Source organism: Moschus berezovskii, chromosome 7 (genome assembly GCF_049115385.1).
Source record: "Moschus berezovskii isolate FMDL1 chromosome 7, NW_MosBer_1.0, whole genome shotgun sequence".
Lineage (NCBI taxonomy): Eukaryota > Metazoa > Chordata > Mammalia > Artiodactyla > Moschidae > Moschus > Moschus berezovskii.
Window position 1 is genome coordinate 51,331,266 of NC_142466.1, and position 19,143 is coordinate 51,350,408.

General features: G+C 38.5%; 1 long non-coding RNA gene across 4 annotated transcripts; it reads left to right on the top strand.

Annotated features, from left to right (window-relative positions):
- Nucleotides 1-290: 290 nt before the first annotated feature.
- On the top strand, nucleotides 291-16,767 carry LOC148777327 (uncharacterized). 4 transcript variants are annotated; one of them, XR_016037769.1, is made up of 4 exons: nucleotides 291-709; nucleotides 1,089-1,368; nucleotides 14,816-15,034; nucleotides 16,431-16,767. It is a non-coding gene; the product is annotated as an uncharacterized LOC148777327 (long non-coding RNA). The 4 variants fall into 4 exon arrangements; XR_016037766.1 differs by lacking the exon at nucleotides 16,431-16,767 and having other exon boundaries at nucleotides 14,816-16,263; XR_016037767.1 differs by lacking the exon at nucleotides 16,431-16,767 and having other exon boundaries at nucleotides 291-573; nucleotides 14,816-16,263.
- The last annotated feature ends 2,376 nt before the right edge of the window (nucleotides 16,768-19,143 follow it).

Below are 19,143 nucleotides of genomic sequence, written 5' to 3' on the forward strand. Positions count from 1 at the left end.
ACTAAGGGCAAAACCATTAACATACTTGCTCAGTGACTTCCCAGAATTCATGATCTAGCAGCAAGATACATGTTACCAAGGAAAGAAGAGGCTTGAGTTCCGTGGGACAATCAGGAATGTTTTGTTGCACAAAACTCTATGACAGTGAGGAAGCACAGACAGGAAATGATTTATGCTGGTGAAGAGGGTGCTGGCAGAGAAGTTAACACTGAGGAAGAATGACTTTACTGACCCAGTGACATGGGAACTGGTCTTAAATGACAAGCAAGCATTCACCACGCAGAGAAGAGCGCATTCAGGATACTCCAAGCAGAAGAAATACTGCATGCGAAGGCAGGGAGCCAGGAGACACCACTGCCCACCCTGGGAATTAAAAGTATAATGGAGCCCAGAGAGTGCAGACTGAAGAGGCCAGAAATGAAACTTGGAAGGTGTGCAGGACCTGAATGTGAGGGTCCTGGCAAAGAATTCAGACTTTTTCCCAAAGCCTGTGAAACCAGCTACCATGTGACTGCCGTTTCTATAAATGCCATTGGCTCTTAGGGGATACCTCGTGCCTCCTGGCAGTCCATGGTAAGGACTATCCAGTAGAATATAGACAAAGGGTGGTAAGGATTCCGTCTCCCAGGTCTGGCACTGCCATCCCCATCTTCCTCAACCTGAGCACATGCACACTGGACACTAAGGAAGAAATAAATATTTCTTTACAGTAAGTTTTAGGCAATTTTCCCAAAGTCATCTTGCCTGGAGAGAGGAAGGATTTATGGGGGAGGGAGATTAAATAAGATGAAGCACATAAACAATAGAACATACTGCTGCTTGTTGAGTACATGCTCTCAGAACATGCGGGCTGTAATTTTATTATTATTTGACATTTGTGCTGCTTTGGAGCCATATAAATTGGGGTTTTCCACCAGTTTTATTGTGAGATAACTGACATACAGTACTGTATACTTTTAAGTTATACAACATAATGATTTGACTTATATCATAAAACGATTATCAGAATAGGTTTAGTGGACATTCCTCATCTCGTATAAATACAACATTAAAACTGTTTTTTCCTTACTATTATTTCTTCATAATAGATTCCCAGAAGTGGAAATTATTAGGTCAAAAGTTGGAAACTCATGCCAAAAAAGCCTGTGTGTAATCATGAGGAACTAGTAGACAAACTTACGTTGAAGGACATTCTACTAAACAACTGCCAATTGTTTTTCAAAAATGTCAATGCCATGAAAGACAAAAGCTGAGGAACTGGTACAGCTTACAAGACTAAACAGACAGAAAAACTCAAAGCAATGAGGGACACAGAAGTGGATCATGGATGAAGAAAAGGATACCTTAAAGAAAACTACTAAGCAACTGGTAAGATCTGCCAACTGACTCTGTATTTGGTAATAGTATTGTATCAAAATTACATTTGCTAAACTTGATACTTACACCATGGTTGTATAAGAGAATAAAGAGATTATCCTTATTCTTAGGAGATATACACTGAAGTATTTATGGTAAAGGGGCAGAATGGTGTGATGTCTGGAACTTATTCTCAGATGGTCAATAATGATAATGATAATATTTATAATACCAAAATAAAATTGAAAATAACAAAGTAAATAATTAGTCAATCTAGATGAGGAGTAGAAGTTTCTGCTTTGTGAATCTATAAAGTTTTCAAAATAAAAAGTTAAAAATACAAATAAAAATTACAGCCATAATTTTGGCTTTAAGTTTATGCCAAATTATCAGCAATGTGTGAGACTCTTTCATACCTTCACTAACACTGGTATTCACTTTTAATTTTCACAAGTTTACTCAACTAAAAATAAATTTTAAAATGCTTTATGTGTTTATTAAATGAGCTGAATATTTTCCCATATTATTTCATTAATTAGTTGTATTTTTCTTGTGTGTCTATTTGTGTTTTGTCCCACTTGCCTATGAAAAACCCTTAGAGTTTTTCTTGCTGATTTGTATCTACCCTTCTGAGTAATCTCTACCCTTTTGGAGGGTATCTCCAAAAGGAGGGTATCTCTCTTTAAGTAACTATGATCTCCCTAAACACCTTGAGTCATTTGGAGAAAAACAGAAACCAGACAAGTTTATAGAATTTCAGAAATTTTGTTGCCCATGGATGCCTGTCAGCACCAGACCAAAGTTTGTATGCACTTTTCAAATGCTTTTTTCCCATTTCAGTGTTTAGAATCCTGACGTGGTTCTCTTTCCAGGACCAGATCATTGTTCAGAAATAAACCTTTTTAAAATTCAATACTTTTTTAAAAAAAATCATGAATCACTATGATGTATACCTGACATTTATATGATAGTGTACATCAACTATACCTCAATAACAAAATAAAGAAAAATAAATCCTGAGTATACAAATGTGAATGTCCTGGTAACCCATTTAGTGAGTGTATGACTGGTAAATGGAAGCAAAACACATCTTTATTATGGTTTCCCACTGCCTTTCTAAGTGCCTTCAGTGAGGATAATTCTTGCCAACCACATATGGGAAGGTGGGCAGGTTCCATGACTTTTTCTCTTAGGTCAATGTTCTTAGGTGCAAACATAGTTTCAAGTCTGAGGCCAAAATGTCTAGCCCAAGATCCTGATCAAAATTCCACCTTATCTTTAATGCCAAATATTCCCCCAGCTGGGGAGGGCTTGAGCCTGGCAGCCTGCAGCAGCAAAGGTGGGGAAGGATGCATGGCTGGCTTCTTCTCTCCACTTTATACCATTTTTCTTTTCTTCTCCTACTCCAGCTGGCTAGCCAGTTTCTGACCTCTTGGGGTTGGAGGAATGGTAAATAAGGAAGCTTTTAATATTCAAAGCTGACTCTTTTCTGGGGACTTGCTTAGGTCCTTTGGAAAACTGCTTTCCTGGAGACCTCTCTTCTATAGGCCGTGTTACTGGTTTGCACATTTCTATGCCTGTTGTTCACTTGTGACTCCTTTGCAGCTCCCCTCCGATTTCCTTCTGCTAGGGTTCTTCACTCTCTAAGTGATCCTACTTGACAGCACCCCAAATGACTCTTGGTTGGATCTTTTCCATGTGGCCCACATCTGATCCACTGAAACTGCTTTCATCCACTGAGATGACTTCCCTGGTGGTCCAGTGGTTAAGAATCTGTCTTCCAAGGCAAAGGACGTGAGTTCCATTCCTGGTCAGGGAACTAAGATCCTGCATGCCGCAGGGCATGTAGAGAAAGCCTCTATGCCACAATGAAAGGCCATGAACCACAACAGAGACCCAGTGTAGCTCCCTGGGTCTACCCCAACACACCAACAATGTGAAAAGATGACCCACAGAAGGGGAGAAAATTAAATATTTTTTAAAGAAATAAAAGAAGCTGCTTATAAACTCTTGGTTTGACTATCCTGGTTGATCCCAACACAACCTCTACCTTTGTTCCCCAGGCCACTTTAATATCCTTGGGCAGGAATCAGGCAGTGTATTTGTGTCTCCCAGCCACAATAACATTGTCATTTCAAGCTCTGAAATGTATTTTGGAAGCCCTGGAAGGAAGTGGCAGTCCTCCTTCATTTATGTCTCCTGTCCCCACAGGCGGACATAGGAACTCTCTTTGGCAAAATAGTCTCCAAAAAAAAAAAAATTCAAAAATCCTGTGGGATCCAAGAGTTACTGAAATGGTTCTCAAAATTTCCTTGGTAAATTCTGCATATGGTGTTCTGGCTGTGGAATATCATTTGTTGTATTTGTTTATCCCAGTGGAACTTGTATTTCAACTTTGTGTTACTAGAGGTTTAGATATTCTGCCACATTTAGGAAGGCCATAGTTCAGGGCGTTCTCTTCCCTAGATTATGAGCTCTTGGATACTGGGGTCAGTTCAGTTCAGTTCAGTCGCTCAGTCGTGTCCGACTCTTTGTGACCCCATGAATCACAGCACGCCAGGCCTCCCTGTCTATCACCAACTCCTGGAGTTCACTCAAACTCATGTCCATCGAGTCGGTGATGCCATCCAGCCATCTCATTCTCTGTCGTCCCTGGGGTAGGTTATTGAAAAATGCCACAGTTGATGCTTTATTTTACCAGTAATTATTTCAATGTATAATAGACCATTTATTCTCATTACTGTGTGGCAATGCTATGAATATATCTGGGAAATTAGTATTTGGTCAATGACACTCTTCCCTCAAGGGTATATCAGAGGTTAACTATGGCCTCCTCGACCTTCCTTGATTCCATATAGAATAAACAGGTGGCTTCTCAAGTCACCGTAAAGACTTGTATGAGGTGTCACAACAAAGCAGTTGACTTCTTTGCAATTTTTAAAACTGTGTAAAAAGTACGTTCTTTCAAGGAGTTTTTCACTTCTCCCCATTTGTATTATAATCCCATCTATCTCCTCTTTTTATTTGGCTGATTTCAAATTAGAGAATGTCTGAGCTGGAAAATCACATCTTCTGAGAAACATTTTGCATAAATTCTGATAACAGTTGTATGAATTTCTATTTCCTCAGGAATGGTGATAAGAGGTAATCTTATCTTTTCTTGAGGCAAGAAAAATAGCAACAGATCCATTCACAGTAACAACTGGAGATAAAAAATTCTTTTCTGATTATTTCCTGCATTTTACTTTATCATTAAATTATGGGATTTCCCCACAATTAAAACAGAAGGCTTCAAAGCATGACAGATTTTTATTTGAGAATAAGATGACATTTTAGTTAAAACATAGATTAAAATTCTACAGTGAAATTCAATAGGTATTTTGAAAACTTGTCAGCACTTGCTTCATGGATTAACATCCACACAGCTGTTTTATATGTGAGTTAAAATATTATCTGTATTCTGAATAGTTCATGTAAAGTGTTAAAGACTTGAGTTTTTTAAAGTCCTGTTTGACAAATGTCAAAATATCATTTAGAACATTTTAAATGAGAAAAAAATTTCATTCAGTCTGAGATGTAAGTATAATTTTGTTCATTTATTCATTCATTCAACAAAGTATGTAATGAGCACCCGCTCTGTGCCAAGCATTCCACTAGGCTGTAGTCATGTCACATGGATAAGATGACCATTGCCACTGTTCTCAGGAGCCTATAGTTTAGTGTAGTTGAGAGATAAGTAAATAAATAATTTCTAGAAAGGGTACTCACTGGTTTAATAAGGCAAACAGGATTCTGTATATGTTACAAGAGTGCACAAAAGACACCAAATTGATTCCTGGAAAGTCATGGAATCTTTCCCAAGGAAGTGATGTGTAAGGTGGGTAAGAAGGGTGGAAGGCTGAAGCAACTGGATGCCATTCACTCACATACAGCACAGAGTATGAGAATTGCATCAGAAATGGAGAAGAGAACATAATTAAATGACCCAGGGACATGCAAATGAACATTCAAGAAGTCCAGAACTAAATCATCATCAAGAGAGTATAGTGGGGTTAAAAGAGGGTCAGGACACAGGCTGACTCGGATTTAAACCCTGGTTTTGCCACTTAATAGATGTGTGAAGCTGAACAAACCCTTTAGGTTTTCAGAGCCTCAATTTCCCACTGTGCAAAATGGGAACAGTAATGTGGGCATTGTAGGGTTGCAGGGAGGATTAAATGGGATGATGCATGCAAAAGTGCCTAGCTCAATGCCCAGCACATACTGAGCACTCAAAATTCAGAGGCTGTGTTATTTTGGAAGAAAATCAGGGATTGGGGGAGGATCATTACTCCCAACCAAAGCGAGGAAGATAGGAAGTTTTTTCAGATTCCTTTGGTTAGAGTTAAAGCTAGTAGAATTAGTTTCCTTTTCAGTTGACAAATGAACCAAAAATGTGAATAAACTTGTGGTTGCTCAGATAAAAGCATGAGTCAGAGCTGTAATTTCTGTTCCATGGACATATTTGTCAATCAGATAGATGGAGTGTGGGGATGGCCAGTAGCAAAATTTAAAGCAGACCTGTTTGTCTTCAAACACTCCTGAGCCAGCTTTTAATTCCCTTGTGAAAATGTAAAATTGACTTCTAATTTGGGGTGATCAATTGAATATACATGTTTACTTTGGCTTTTTCTTGAAACCCAGTAAAGTGACAGCAAAGGAATTGCTTTTTAAGGCAGAAACCTTACAATGATAATGAGATTAGGAGGGACAAGAAGAACAATGAAATTTGGGATTTAGAAGTCATAAAAACAAGAGGTATCCAGCCAAGAAAGATGACCCCTTAACTTGCCTCGGAAAGAGCTAGAAAGTACCTGATTACATCAAAGACCTCCCAAAGTACCTGGGAATACCTGGTGCCTCCATAAATGTGGATAAAGGTGGGATTAAAAACAGGAGGATTGGTTTGTAAGTGAGTTTAAGATGTGGTTAGATCCATAGATCCTCTGTTCAAGCCTGTTCAGCCAGGTAACTGTTCCTGTCCCAGCCAGGCAGGGGCTGAATGAGATAAAATAGAACTACTTTTTAGAGAAAACTTGGCACGTTTGGGGATGAAATTCAATACCATAAACAGAAACATTTATGAAACATTTATAGCCCAGTAAAGCCCCAAGTATTTTACCTCTGTTCTAATTTTAGAGCCCCATGGTAATTTCTCTGGGGCATCTGACCACCTTGAGAGGAAGACATCAAGTCATACGGGCCAGCCAGAGCCCTTGAAGCTGAAGCTGACAGTCTACAAGGCTCACCCATGGGGTCAGAACTCCTAAGAAGCCTTTTTAGTACCTCACTCCTAAATGTGAATAGACCACCAACGATTGTCAGACATCTAAGGAAAACCAATTTGAAAGGTAGAGACCAAAACAAACAAACAAAAAGTGTGGAAGAAACCAAGCCTGTGAAGGGGTCAGAAAACTATTATAAATATCCATAGAGGGATAAGAGGTGATATTGACCCCATGAAACAAGAGCATTGTATTATTTTTTAAAGGAACATTAAGGGAATTAAAAAGGGGACCTGAGGACTAACAGAATAAAAAATTCAAAAAAACCTTTGAATAATTAAGTTGAGCAAATCTCAATATAGAGAGTAGAGCAAAAAGACATAGAAGTAGAAAACGAGTTTAAAAAATTAAAAAGAAAGAAAGTTATAGGACCATAAGATCACAGCTGTATGAGAGGAGTCCCACAAAGAGAGACAGGGAAAAATATAGGAAAGAAAGTCAACGATAAAATAATCCTAGAAAATTCAAGGAGAGGACATGAGTTTGCAGATTGTAAGAACCACTGAGTGCCCAGATAATAAATGGAATTAGACCCACTTCAAGGCATATTATCATGCAGTTTTAAAACACTGGTGTATTCATTTGCTAGGTCTGCCATAACAAGATACCACAAACTGGGTAGCTTAGATAACAGAATTTTATTCTCACACTTTTAGAGGTTGGAAGTCCAAGAACAAAGTGTCACAAGACCCCAGAATAGTTTTTGTGAAAATATGAGGTTAAAGGAATACCTGATTCTTTTGAAGATACCAAAAGAATATTGAGACAAGTGTTTAAGAGTTTGAGATAGAACAGTGATAGGTACACAATAGTAAGCAAACAAAACTATAAGAACAACAACAAAAAAGTATTAATTTCAGAGAAAATGAAAAGTTGAAAGAAAGAAAAGGATATTCATAGGATTCCCTGAAAGTTTTCTGTAAATATCATGTATACATTCATAATAATGTTGAAATAAATATTAATCTAGCCAATGTTGGAAAAGACCCTGATGTTGGCAAAGATTGAAGGCAAAAGAAGAGAGTGGCAGAGTATGAGATTGTTGGGTAGCATCACAGACTTAACAGACAGCTTGAGCAAACTCCGGGAGATAGTGGAGGACAGGGAAGTCTGGCATGCTGCAGTCCAGCATAAACTCATTGAAAGAGTGGGGAGATAGAAATAGTGTCTGTATAAGGTGTAGGTGTAGGTAAAGGAAGAAAAAAAGTTAAAATTTCCTATATAAAAATCTGTGGTTATGTGAAAAAATTAATCCGTACACTCAAGATTAGTGAGTTTTATTCTGTTAGATCTGGCTCAACAAAAATATCCAACAATCTTGCTCAAATTTCAGCTTAGGAGAGCAAACTTAAATGCCCAATGGGGCTGGGCAAGGAGCTTAAATGAGAGAAGCAGTCTTGGTAAGACTGAGTAAGAAATTGGTGGGATGTGCCAGACTAAAGCGTCTTGCTCTCACAAGTGCTCTGTTCCTCAAGTGAACTGCCACTGCTTGTCTCTAGCTATGGAAACATGAGTCTTGTATCACAAGATTTAAGGATTTCTCAAGAAAAGCTAAATATGTAAATTTTACTGATGGAAATATCTAGGATTTAAAAAACAATACTTAACACAGAACACATTGACTTCTCTTGTGGCTCAGTGGTAAAGAATTCCCTGCCAAGCAGGAGAGGCGGGTTTGATCCCAGGATCGAGAAGATCCCCTGGAGAAGGAAATGGCAACTCACTCTAGTATTCTTACCCAGGAAATCTCATGGACAGAGGAGCCTAGCAGGCTACAGTCTACAGGGTCACAAAGAGTTGGACATGACTGAGTGACTAAACAGCAACAACACAAAAAACATAACTGTGAGCTCTATCTGGTCTATACACTGCTAGCTGGCATCTCAAAACGGATGAAGCTTTTTCATACTCACTTGGAGGGTGTGTGAAAGACATAACAACCCTGAAATTATATTGCACTGAGTTAATTAAATTGGCTCTGATGAAAACACTTTTCAACAGTAAACCAAGGAAGGAAGACCTATAACACCAACAAAACCTCTGGACCTTAACATTTTTCCAAGTCATGTTGATGTGATAGGATCAAAATTCCTGAAGATTTGTAAGACATCAAATTTGTACCTTTGACTTTGCAGAGAGGAATTTAATTGGGAAGAATTTTATGAATTAATAGAAGATCTAAGGCATCTGGCTGGAATCAAGATTGCCGGGAGAAATATCAATAACCTCAGATATGCAGATGACACCATCCTTATGGCAGAAAGTGAAAGAGGAGAGTGAAAAAGTTGGCTTGAAGCTCAACATTCAGAAAACTAAGATCATGACATCTGGTACCATCACTTCATGGGAAATGGATGGGCAAACAGTGTCAGACTTTTTTTTTTGGGCTCCAAAATCACTACGGATGTTGATTGCAGCCATGAAATTAAAAGATGCTTACTCCTTGGAAGGAAAGTTATGACCAATCTAGATAGCATATTAAAAAGCAGACATTACTTTGCCAACCAAGGTCTGTCTAGTCAAGCCTATGGTTTTTCCAGTGGTCATGTATGGATGTGAGAGTTGGACTGTGAAGAGGGCTGATCGCCAAAGAATTGATGCTTTTGAACTGTGGTGCTGGAGAAGACTCTTGAGAGTCCCTTGGACTGCAAGGAGATCCAACCAGTCCATTCTAGAGGAGATCAATCCTGGGTGTTCATTGGAAGGGCTGATGCTGAAGCTGAAACGCCAATACTTTGGCCACCTCATGTGAAGAATTGACTCACTGGAAAAGACTCTGATGCTGGGAGGGATTGGGGACAGGAGAAGAAGGGGGCGACGGAGAATGAGATGGCTGGATGGTATCACTGACTCGATGGAGGTGAGTTTGAGTGAACTCTGGGAGTTGGTGATGGACAGGGAGGCCTGGTGTGCTGTGATTCATGGGGTCCCAAAGAGTCAGACACGACTGAGCAACTGAACTGAACTGAACTGAACTGAAGGCATCTGGATCATTTAACTCCTACTAAAATACAAACTTTCCAAAGGCTATTTTTGATTTGGTGTCAGTGAATGACTCATCATTTCTCTTGATTATCAGGCTGATCAGTGGTCCTGTGTCAAATACCAAACAATGTTCTAGGCTTAAGATTTCTCCTTCCTCAACTATCTAGGTCTGCCCTTGTGCAGACAAGGATTCAAGCAAATAAATAATGAGAAAATGATTAGTACATTATATAAACAAAGACAGAAAACAGATCAATGGTTATTTGAAGCCCAAGGTGGAGAGAAGATTGATTATAGACAAACACAAAGGAATTTTGGGGGATGATGGAAGTGTTCTAAAACTAGATGTTGGTGATTGTTGTACAACTGGAAAAATGCATCAAAACTATTGAATTGTACACTTAAAATGAGTGAATTTTATGCTAGGTAAATTATACCTTAATAAAGCTGTAATTTAAAAAAAGAATAGTGGATGATAAAATTGTTGGGTAAAGTACAAGTATGATGAAAAGCATGGTCTTTTACATAGTCTCAAAGGATCACCCTCTAGGTACTTATCAACCACAATGGGGAAAATACTAACTTTATGGTGGAGAAATCTGGCAGACGCTACTTTTAATAAATGATCAGAGTTAATTAACATCACCAGTAAAGGGACAAATGGATATCATGTGCTTTCTGAATTGATACACAGAAAAGAATACAACATGTAATATTGCCAAAACAAAATGCATAACCTGAATTTAATCCCTATGAGGTATATGACAAACCCAAGTTGCTGCTGCTGCTGCTGCTAAGTCTCTTCAGTCGTGTCTGACTCTGTGCAACCTCATAGAAGGCAGCCCACCAGGCTCCTCTGTCCCTGGGATTCTCCAGGCAAGAATACTGGAGTGGGTTGCCATTTCCTTCTCCAATGCATGCATGCGTGCTAAGTCGCTTCAGTCATGTCCGACTCTGTGCAACCCTATGGACAGCAGTCCACCAGGCTCGTCTGTCCACAGGATTCTCTAGGCAAGAATACTGGAGTAGGTTGCCATTTCCTTCTCCAACCCAAGTTGAGGGATGTTCTAAAAAAAACTGACAAGCACTCTTCCAAAGTTTCCAGTTCATAAACGACAGACTAAGCAATACCCCCTGATTACAGGCGATGTGACAGCAAAGTGCTATGTGAGAGCCTGTTCTGGATCCTGGTCAGAAAACAGCTGTTAGTGGGACAGCTAGCAACATTTGAATAAGGTCTGTAGATTAGTTAATAGCATTGTGTCAAAGTTAATTTCCTGTTTTTGATAATTGCAGTGGGATTGTGTGAGATATTAAAATCAGGGAAAATAGGATGAAGAGTGTACGTGGAAATCTTTGTACTGTTTTTGTAACTTTTGTAAGTTATTTTGAAGTAGTTTCAAAATAAAAAGTTTAAAGGTTAAAAGGATATTTTACCTTTCAGCTGGGAAAATGTCAATGGATTGATGAGAGATTCATGGTGAAGTAGTGACAAAAGTTTTACCCATTGCTCAGAAAGAGCTAAGGATGAAAACAAGTTGATGTTGAGATGTTTTTAAATGAAGAGCTACAACTGAATATTATATTTACCATTCTCTTTTCTGCTCCTCTATTCCCAGTGACACCATGCTAATTCTGTACTTTTCTTTTTCAACTTAAGAATATATCTTTTTAGTGACTCTTGTGTTAGTGAAATAAAACATTTTAAACCTAAAAACTTGATTCTTCTTTGCTTACTATTAAAAGAGAAATTATGGGTCACAATGATATTTGAAGCGAAACTTGGAAAGGCAGAATCTTATTGACCCAAGAATTTTTAGAACTCAGAGTACTCTTCTGGTTACTATTCTGTTCAGTTAAGAAAATAAGGTGAATGTTTTACATTCTGGTGACCATGGAAGCACAACGAACAAGGAGCTAGTGCCAGGTAGGGCAAAGGTCTATGTGGGTCCTGTAGCTGTTATGATATATCATTATATATGCTCCATATCTGCTATATATATCATAAATTATATATACATCTATGTGTGTGCGTGATTAAGAGCATGGTCTTTATTTTTTAATTTTAAATTTTATTTAATTTTTTGTTGAAGTATAGTTGATTCATACATGTGTTAGTTTCAAGTGTACACCAAAGTGATTCAGTTATATTCTTTTTCAGACTCTTTTCCTCTATAGGTTATTACAAAATATTGAGTATAGTTCTTTGTGATATACAGTAGGTCCTTGTTGGTTATCTACTTTATATGTGAAAGTGAAAGGAAGAAAGAAAGTGAAAGTTGCTCAGTCGTGTCTGACTCTTTGCGACCCCATAAACTATACCGTCCATGGAATTCTCCAGGCCAGAATACTGGAGTGGGTAGCCTTATATATATAGTAGTGTGTATATGTTAATCCCTGTTATATTAAATAACTTTTCTCTTCAACGTTCACTGAAAAAGAGCAAGTAGCTCTCCAGGTGAATCAATTGTTAACTTCAATGCTTTTATCTCCCAGGAATGTTACCTTCAACTTTGAAGCATGCAAAGACCATAAAGTTATAAACATATTTGTTAAAGAAAATTATAATTGGTTATTTAATCTATAGAATATAAGTGTTATGGGAGATTGTTGTTGTTCAGTCACTACGTGTCCAATTCTCTGCAACTCCAGGGACTGTAGCATGCCAGGCTCCTCTGTCTTCCACAATCTCCTGGAGTTTGCTCAAATTCATGTTCATTCAGTCAGTGATCTAATCCGCTGTCATCCCCTTCTCCTCCTGCCTTCAATCATTCCCAGCCTTAGGGTCTTTTCCAATGAGCTGGCTCTTTACATCAGGTGGCCAAAGTCTTGGAGTTTCAGCTTCAGCATCAGTCCTTCCAATGAATATTCAGGGTCAATTTCCTTTAGGATTGACTGGTTTGATCTTCTTGCTGTCCCTGGGACTCTCAAGAGTCTTCTCCAGCATCACAGTTTGAAAGCATCAGTTCTTTGGCGCTCAGTCTTCTTTATGGTCCAACTCTCACATCCATACCTGACTACCGGAAAAACCAAGGTTTTGACTATATGGACCTTTGCTGGCAAAGAGATGCCTCTGCTTTTTAATGCTGTATAGGATTATCATAACTTTCCTTCCAAGGAGCAGGTGGCTTTTAATTTCATAGTTGCAGTTGCCATCTGCTATGATTTTGGAGCCCAAGAAAACAAAATGTCACTGTTTCCACTTTGTCCCCATCTACTTGCCATGAAGTGATGGGACCAGATGCCATGATCTTAGTTTTTTGAATGCTGAGTTTCAAGTCAGCTTTTTCACTCTCCTCTTTCAGCTTCATCAAGAGGCTCTTTATCTCCTCTTAACTTTAGAGTGCTATCACCTGCATATCTGACGTTCTTGGTATTTCTCCCGGCAAATTTGATTCCAGCTTATGATTCATCCATCTCAGCATTTTGCATTATGTGTTCTGCATATAAGTTAAATCAGCAGGGTGACAATATCCAGCCTTGTCATACTCCTTTCTCAGTTTTGAATCAGTCTGTTCTATATCTGGTTCTAACTTGCTTCTTGACCTGCATACAGGTTTCTCAAGACATAAGTAAGGTGGTCTGGTACTCCCATCTCTTTAAGAATTTTTCACACGGTTGATTGTGATCCGGACAGTTAAAGGCTTTGGTGTAGTCAATGAAGCAAAAGTAGATGTTTTTTCTAGAATTCCCTTGCTTCCTCTATGATGCAATAAATGCTGGCAATTTGATCTCTGGTTTCTCTGCCTCTTCAAAACCCAGCTTGTACATCTGGAAGTTCTTGGTTCACATACTGCTGGAGCCTAGCTTGAAGGATTTTGTGTGTAACCTTGCTAGCGTGTGAATTGAGCACATTTGTATGGTAGTTTGAACATTCTTTGGCATTGCCCATATGAGAGATTAAATTTGTTCAATTCAGCTGTACATGAATTTACTACACTTATGATCAGAAATCTATCATTTATAGAATAGATTCTCCTGTTAATCAGAATGCTTCATTCAGACTCTTCTTTCTTTCTCTTGGGGGCTTTTGAAAATAAAGGTGCTTCTAACAGTTTCATACAGAAATACGGTGCAAAACGTTACATAGTATTCCAATGTATGAATGAGCCAAATTTGTTTAGCTACTCCCTTACTGGTGGATAATTAGGATTTTTCCAACATTTTACCTACAACACACTTGCCATCAGTTCAGTTCAGTTGCTCAGTCGTGTCTGACTCTTTGCGACCCCATGAATCACAGCACGCCAGGCCTCCCTGTCCATCACCAACTCCCAGAATTCACTCAAACTCATGTCCATCGAGTCGGTGATGCCATCCAGCCATCTCATTCTCTGTTGTCCCCGTCTCCTCCAACTCCCAATCCCTCCCAGCATCAGAGTCTTTTCCAGTGAGTCAACTCGTCTCATGAGGTGGCCAAAGTATTGGAGTTTCAGCTTTAGCATCAGTCCTTCCAATGAACACCCAGGATTGATCTCCTTTAGAATGGACTGGTTGGATCTCCTTGCAGTCCAAGGGACTCTTAAGAGTCTTCTCCAGCACCAGAGTTCAAAAGCATCAATTCTTCGGTGATCAGCTTTCTTCACAGTCCAACTCTCACATCCATACATGACCACTGGAAAAACCATAGCCTTGACTAGACAGACGTCATAAATGTCTGTAAGGACAAATTTCTATCCATAGAATTTCTAGGTCAAAAAGCATATACAATTAATATTTTGATAGATATTTTAAATTTTGCCTGTCATAAAACATTGTTGATATTTATCTTATTTAAAAGTGTCTAGTTTCTGTTTTAAAACTTGTAGATGCTTTTTGTCTTTTGTAACCAGTTATATGATACAAAGATGTATTTACAAATAAAATGTAACCATTTATCTCTTTCCCTATTGACCTGTTACCTGTCCCATGCTCTTACAGTGATGTGTATTCTTCCAAACATATTGCATAGATGTCAGCATACACACACATATATACGTAAGTACAGTCTCATATATACATGAACTATCTGAATTTTTTCTAATTAGAATACATTCACATGTTATTTATATTACTTTAAAGACAAACAAAACCCTTTATTGGTTAGTATTTGTTTCAGTGGCTTGAAAAGAAATTTAAACACCACATAAGTTCATTTTCTTCTCTTGCAGCTCCACACCAGGGCATGGATGCTTCACGGTCCCTGCTCCTGCACATCTCTGGGGTGTGACTCCCATTCTCTGTAACCAAGAAGCACTCCAGTCACCTCTGCTGTCTCCCAGACAGCAAGAGAAAGAAGAAAGACACAAAGTTTCACAAAACTTCTACACACCAGTTCTCATCTAGTCCATGAGCCAGAACTTCATCACAGGATCATAATTAGCCACAAGGTAGACCAGGAAGGGTAGTCTTTATCCTAGGAGATTATGTACCTAGCTTAAAATTCAGGCATTCTGATGTTATTACAGAAGAGGAGTCATACAGTAATAATTCAGAAAATTTCAAATTATTATACACATAAGTTTGGAAGGATCACTGAAATAAAGGTAGTCTGCAGAAGGAGTAAGTGTGCTGACGAATGCTGATGTGAATGAAGGAGGTTCCTAAAGAAAGATGATGTGATTGAGACAGAAATATGGAAGTGGCTGGGTGGCTTGAAAATATTTGCTGCTACATATTTGGAGCAGCCTATGGTGAGACTCAAGGGAAGAACAAAAATGTTAAAATAATAAGAGGAAAGTGAGTAAGTCAATCTAAAGAAAGTTCATGAATCTTCCTCCACAAATGAAATCATAGTGCCTAATTGAAAGAACTATGGGACTCAAAGTACATTGATCTTGAAACCAGGAAGCCCTGGCTTTGCTGACAGCACAGTAGTTCAGTTAAGAGCAAGTAAACACCCTTTGAGAAAACTTGGAGAAATAGTAAGAGAAAGGAAGAATGGGAATCTTCCACTTTTGTTTCTGTGTCTTTTATTTACATTTAAGCAGTCATAAGCAGGTGCCTGTGGATTTTGGCATACATTTCTTTAAAACCATAAAAGTTAGAAAGTGAAACTTAAAGCCACAACTGTCACTTTTAAATTTCTATTGAGAAGAGATGAGGATATTATTTAAACTGTCTCCTAAACCATTACAATATAAATCATTTGCTCATTTTTTTAAGTATTTCTCAATGCCCACTCCTTGCCTGATAGTATATTTTGGAGAGAACAGTGCACCAATCAAGTTGGCCAACCTGTAGGCTTTGAATAGTGTTTTTTCTTTTTTTAAATTTTGTGGGAACCTGATTTACAAGTGATTGGACTATAAATAGACTATAAACTAAGCCTTAAAAGTAGCATAGTTTAACAGACTAAGCTAATGAATTCAAATAATATTACTGACAGCCTTAGAAATGAAAATCACACTCTCTTAAAACACAGAAATCGTCCTGTATCACCTGCCAGTCACCTACAATATTTTGGGGAAGGAATATTATTTCATGTCCTTAAAGTGGTTTTATGTCATAACAGGACTATATGATACTTGAATATTGTCATTCTGTCCTAACTCAGGCAGTCACAAGAATAAAAACCACAGGCCTCTGGCCTTTCAGAGATATTCCCAAGTTGCTAATGAAAAATAGCAAATAAATGAATACATATAAGAATTTAAGAAATATTTTGTTTATTTATTTACTAACCACAACTAGATGAGAGGAACTGGGCTTATTTTTAAATTCTCCCCAGTTTCCTTTTCTCTGAGCTGTTCATTGCTATTCACTGGTGTGTTCTTTCCTTTGCAGGAAGTTGCAAAATTGAGAGGGAAAAAAAAATACCAAGTTGGCATTGTTTTTAGCTGTCCTCTGATTTGGACGTAGCTACAGTCCTTACTTTTTTTCGTGGCAACTGTCATAACTATTCAAAAGAAGAAAAATAAGGCAAAATGGAGAAGTATGGAATTATGCCAATGGACACATGGCACAAAACTGAGCTGCTGGAATCCAGACAGTGTGAGAGTTTGCCTATTTGCTGTGTGCCAACAGAGGGCTCCTACCACAATGCAGAGACTTGGGTCTCCTGAAGGTCAAGTATTGGTGCCCTTAGAGAAACAGTTTAAACTTCTCAGCTTCAGACCTTTCTCTGAATATTAGTATGGTACTTTACTATGGTGGGCTTCCCTGGTGGCTCAGACAGTAATGAATCTGCCTGCAATGCAGGAGACTAAGATTTGACCCCCGGATCAGGAAGATCCCCAGGAGAAGGGAATGGTGACCCACTCCAGTATTCTTGCCTGAAGAATCCCATAAACATAGGAGTCTGGCAGGCTACAGTCCATGGGGTTGCAAAGAGTCAGACACGACTGAGCAACTAAGGACACACACACACACACTCACACACTCACTCAATATACTTAACCCTTTGGGGACAGGGGTGGTTGCAATGGTGAATTTACTAGTGGATTTACAATGGTGATTTACAAATTGAGTTTAAAATAGCAGGGGTGATCTGTTTTTGCAAAATTTAGTTTAATTCAGCTTAACAAGGCAGTGCACATTAAATTGTTTTTCTTGCTATTGTTCAGTCACCCAGTTGTGTCCGACTCTTTAGATTAGCAGTTGGCAAACTATGACTTGCTGCCTCTTTTTGTACAGACTGCAAGTTCAGAGTGATTTTTATATTTTTTGTAGGTTGAAAAATTAAAAGAATGATATTTCATGACATGAAAATTATATGTTTCAGATTTTAAAATTCGTGGACATTTGTTTTGTCTCTTATAAGTACCGATATAACATGCTTGAATTTTTCCATTGACTGTAAAGCCTGAAATACTTATTGCCTGGCCCTTTATAGAAAAAGTTTGTAGATCCCTGGTTTAGAAGAGCACGGAACTTAGTGTCAGAAAGGTCTGAACTGTGCAGTAGGACTGCCATTTACTGAATGTATGACTTTGAGCAAGATATCTAACTTTTCTAAGTCTCAGTTTCCTTGCTTATAAAATGGGTATAAAATTATATTTAACTTGCTGAGTTAAATGAGATAATACATTTGATATATTTAACATAAAGACTACCACTCAGTAAGGGATCCACACATTATCATTGCTGTTGTTTTACCATAACAACTATGATTAAATAAAATTGCAAAAATGAGGAATTTTAAAGTTAACATTAGAATAGACTGTAACACATTGCAGAATAGAAGAGACTGTATTGAAGATTATACAATATTATACTTGCTGCTGCTGCTGCTAAGTCGCTTCAGTCGTGTCCGACTCTGTGCGACCCCATAGATGGCAGCCCACTAGGCTCCCCCATCCCTGGGATTCTCCAGGCAAGAACACTGGAGTGGGTTGCCATTTCCTTCTCCAATGCGTGAAAGTGAAAAGTGAAAGTGAAGTCGCTCAGTCATGTCTGACTCTTAGCAACCTCATGGACTGCAGCCTACCAGGCTCCTCCATCCATGGGATTTTTCCAGGCAAGAGTACTGGAGTGGGTTGCCATTGCCTTCTCCGAATATTATACTTAGGACATTTTAAAAGCTTACTTTAAAAGGCATTTTGAATTAAATAACAACAACAATGTCTCACTCAAAATATAATGGATAAAATTGGTAGGTCCTGTTAAAATAGAAAGAAATGGCAACCCACTTCAGTATTCTTGCCTGGGAAATCCCACAGGCAGAGGAGCCCATAGTGTCCCAAAGGAGCCGGACACGGCTTAGCAACTGAAAAACAACAAAAAGTAGTCAAACGCAGATACACAAGAAGAGCTGAAATCAAAAGCCTTATAACCAAGTCAAAACCCTTACCTCTTCAGGCACGAGCTTCCTAACATTTGGCCAGGTACTAGAGTCAGAAAAGAAAGTGGTAGAACTCCATAGAATTCGTGAAGAGACATCTTGCTGAAGAATGTTATGGAAAAAGACTAAAGGAAAACTTTTCAGCTCTGATCTTTATACTCATACCAAAGTATGTCTCAATTGTGAAATCACAACAAATGATAACTCTACTCAGAAGGCCAGGACTGAAGCTGCTGGAGGCAAGACTGCAGGCAGTGCTTCTACACAAATACACACTTGCACCACCACATTTTGATGCATGGAGGAGTCTTTTATTAATTCATTTTTAAAAATATTTTTATTTATTTATCATGGCTCCATGACCAGGGATTGAATCCAGACCCACCGGCATTGGAAGCTCAGAGTCCTAACCACGGGACAGCCAAGGAATTCCCAGAAAAAACAGCAGCTCTACTAGGGTAAAATCCATATACAGAACAAATCATCTATTTAATGGGTACAACTCAGTGGTTTATAGTGTATTCAGAGAATTGTGCTACCATGTCCAACAAGCAATTTTAGAACATTTTCATCACCTCCAAAATGTACCCATTAGCAGTCACTGCCTTCAGTCCCTTGGCGTCTGGTAACAACCAGTCAATTTTGTTTCTATAGATGTGCTTATCTGGACATTTCACGTACATGAAGTGAAACAATATGCAGTGTTTTGTGAATGTC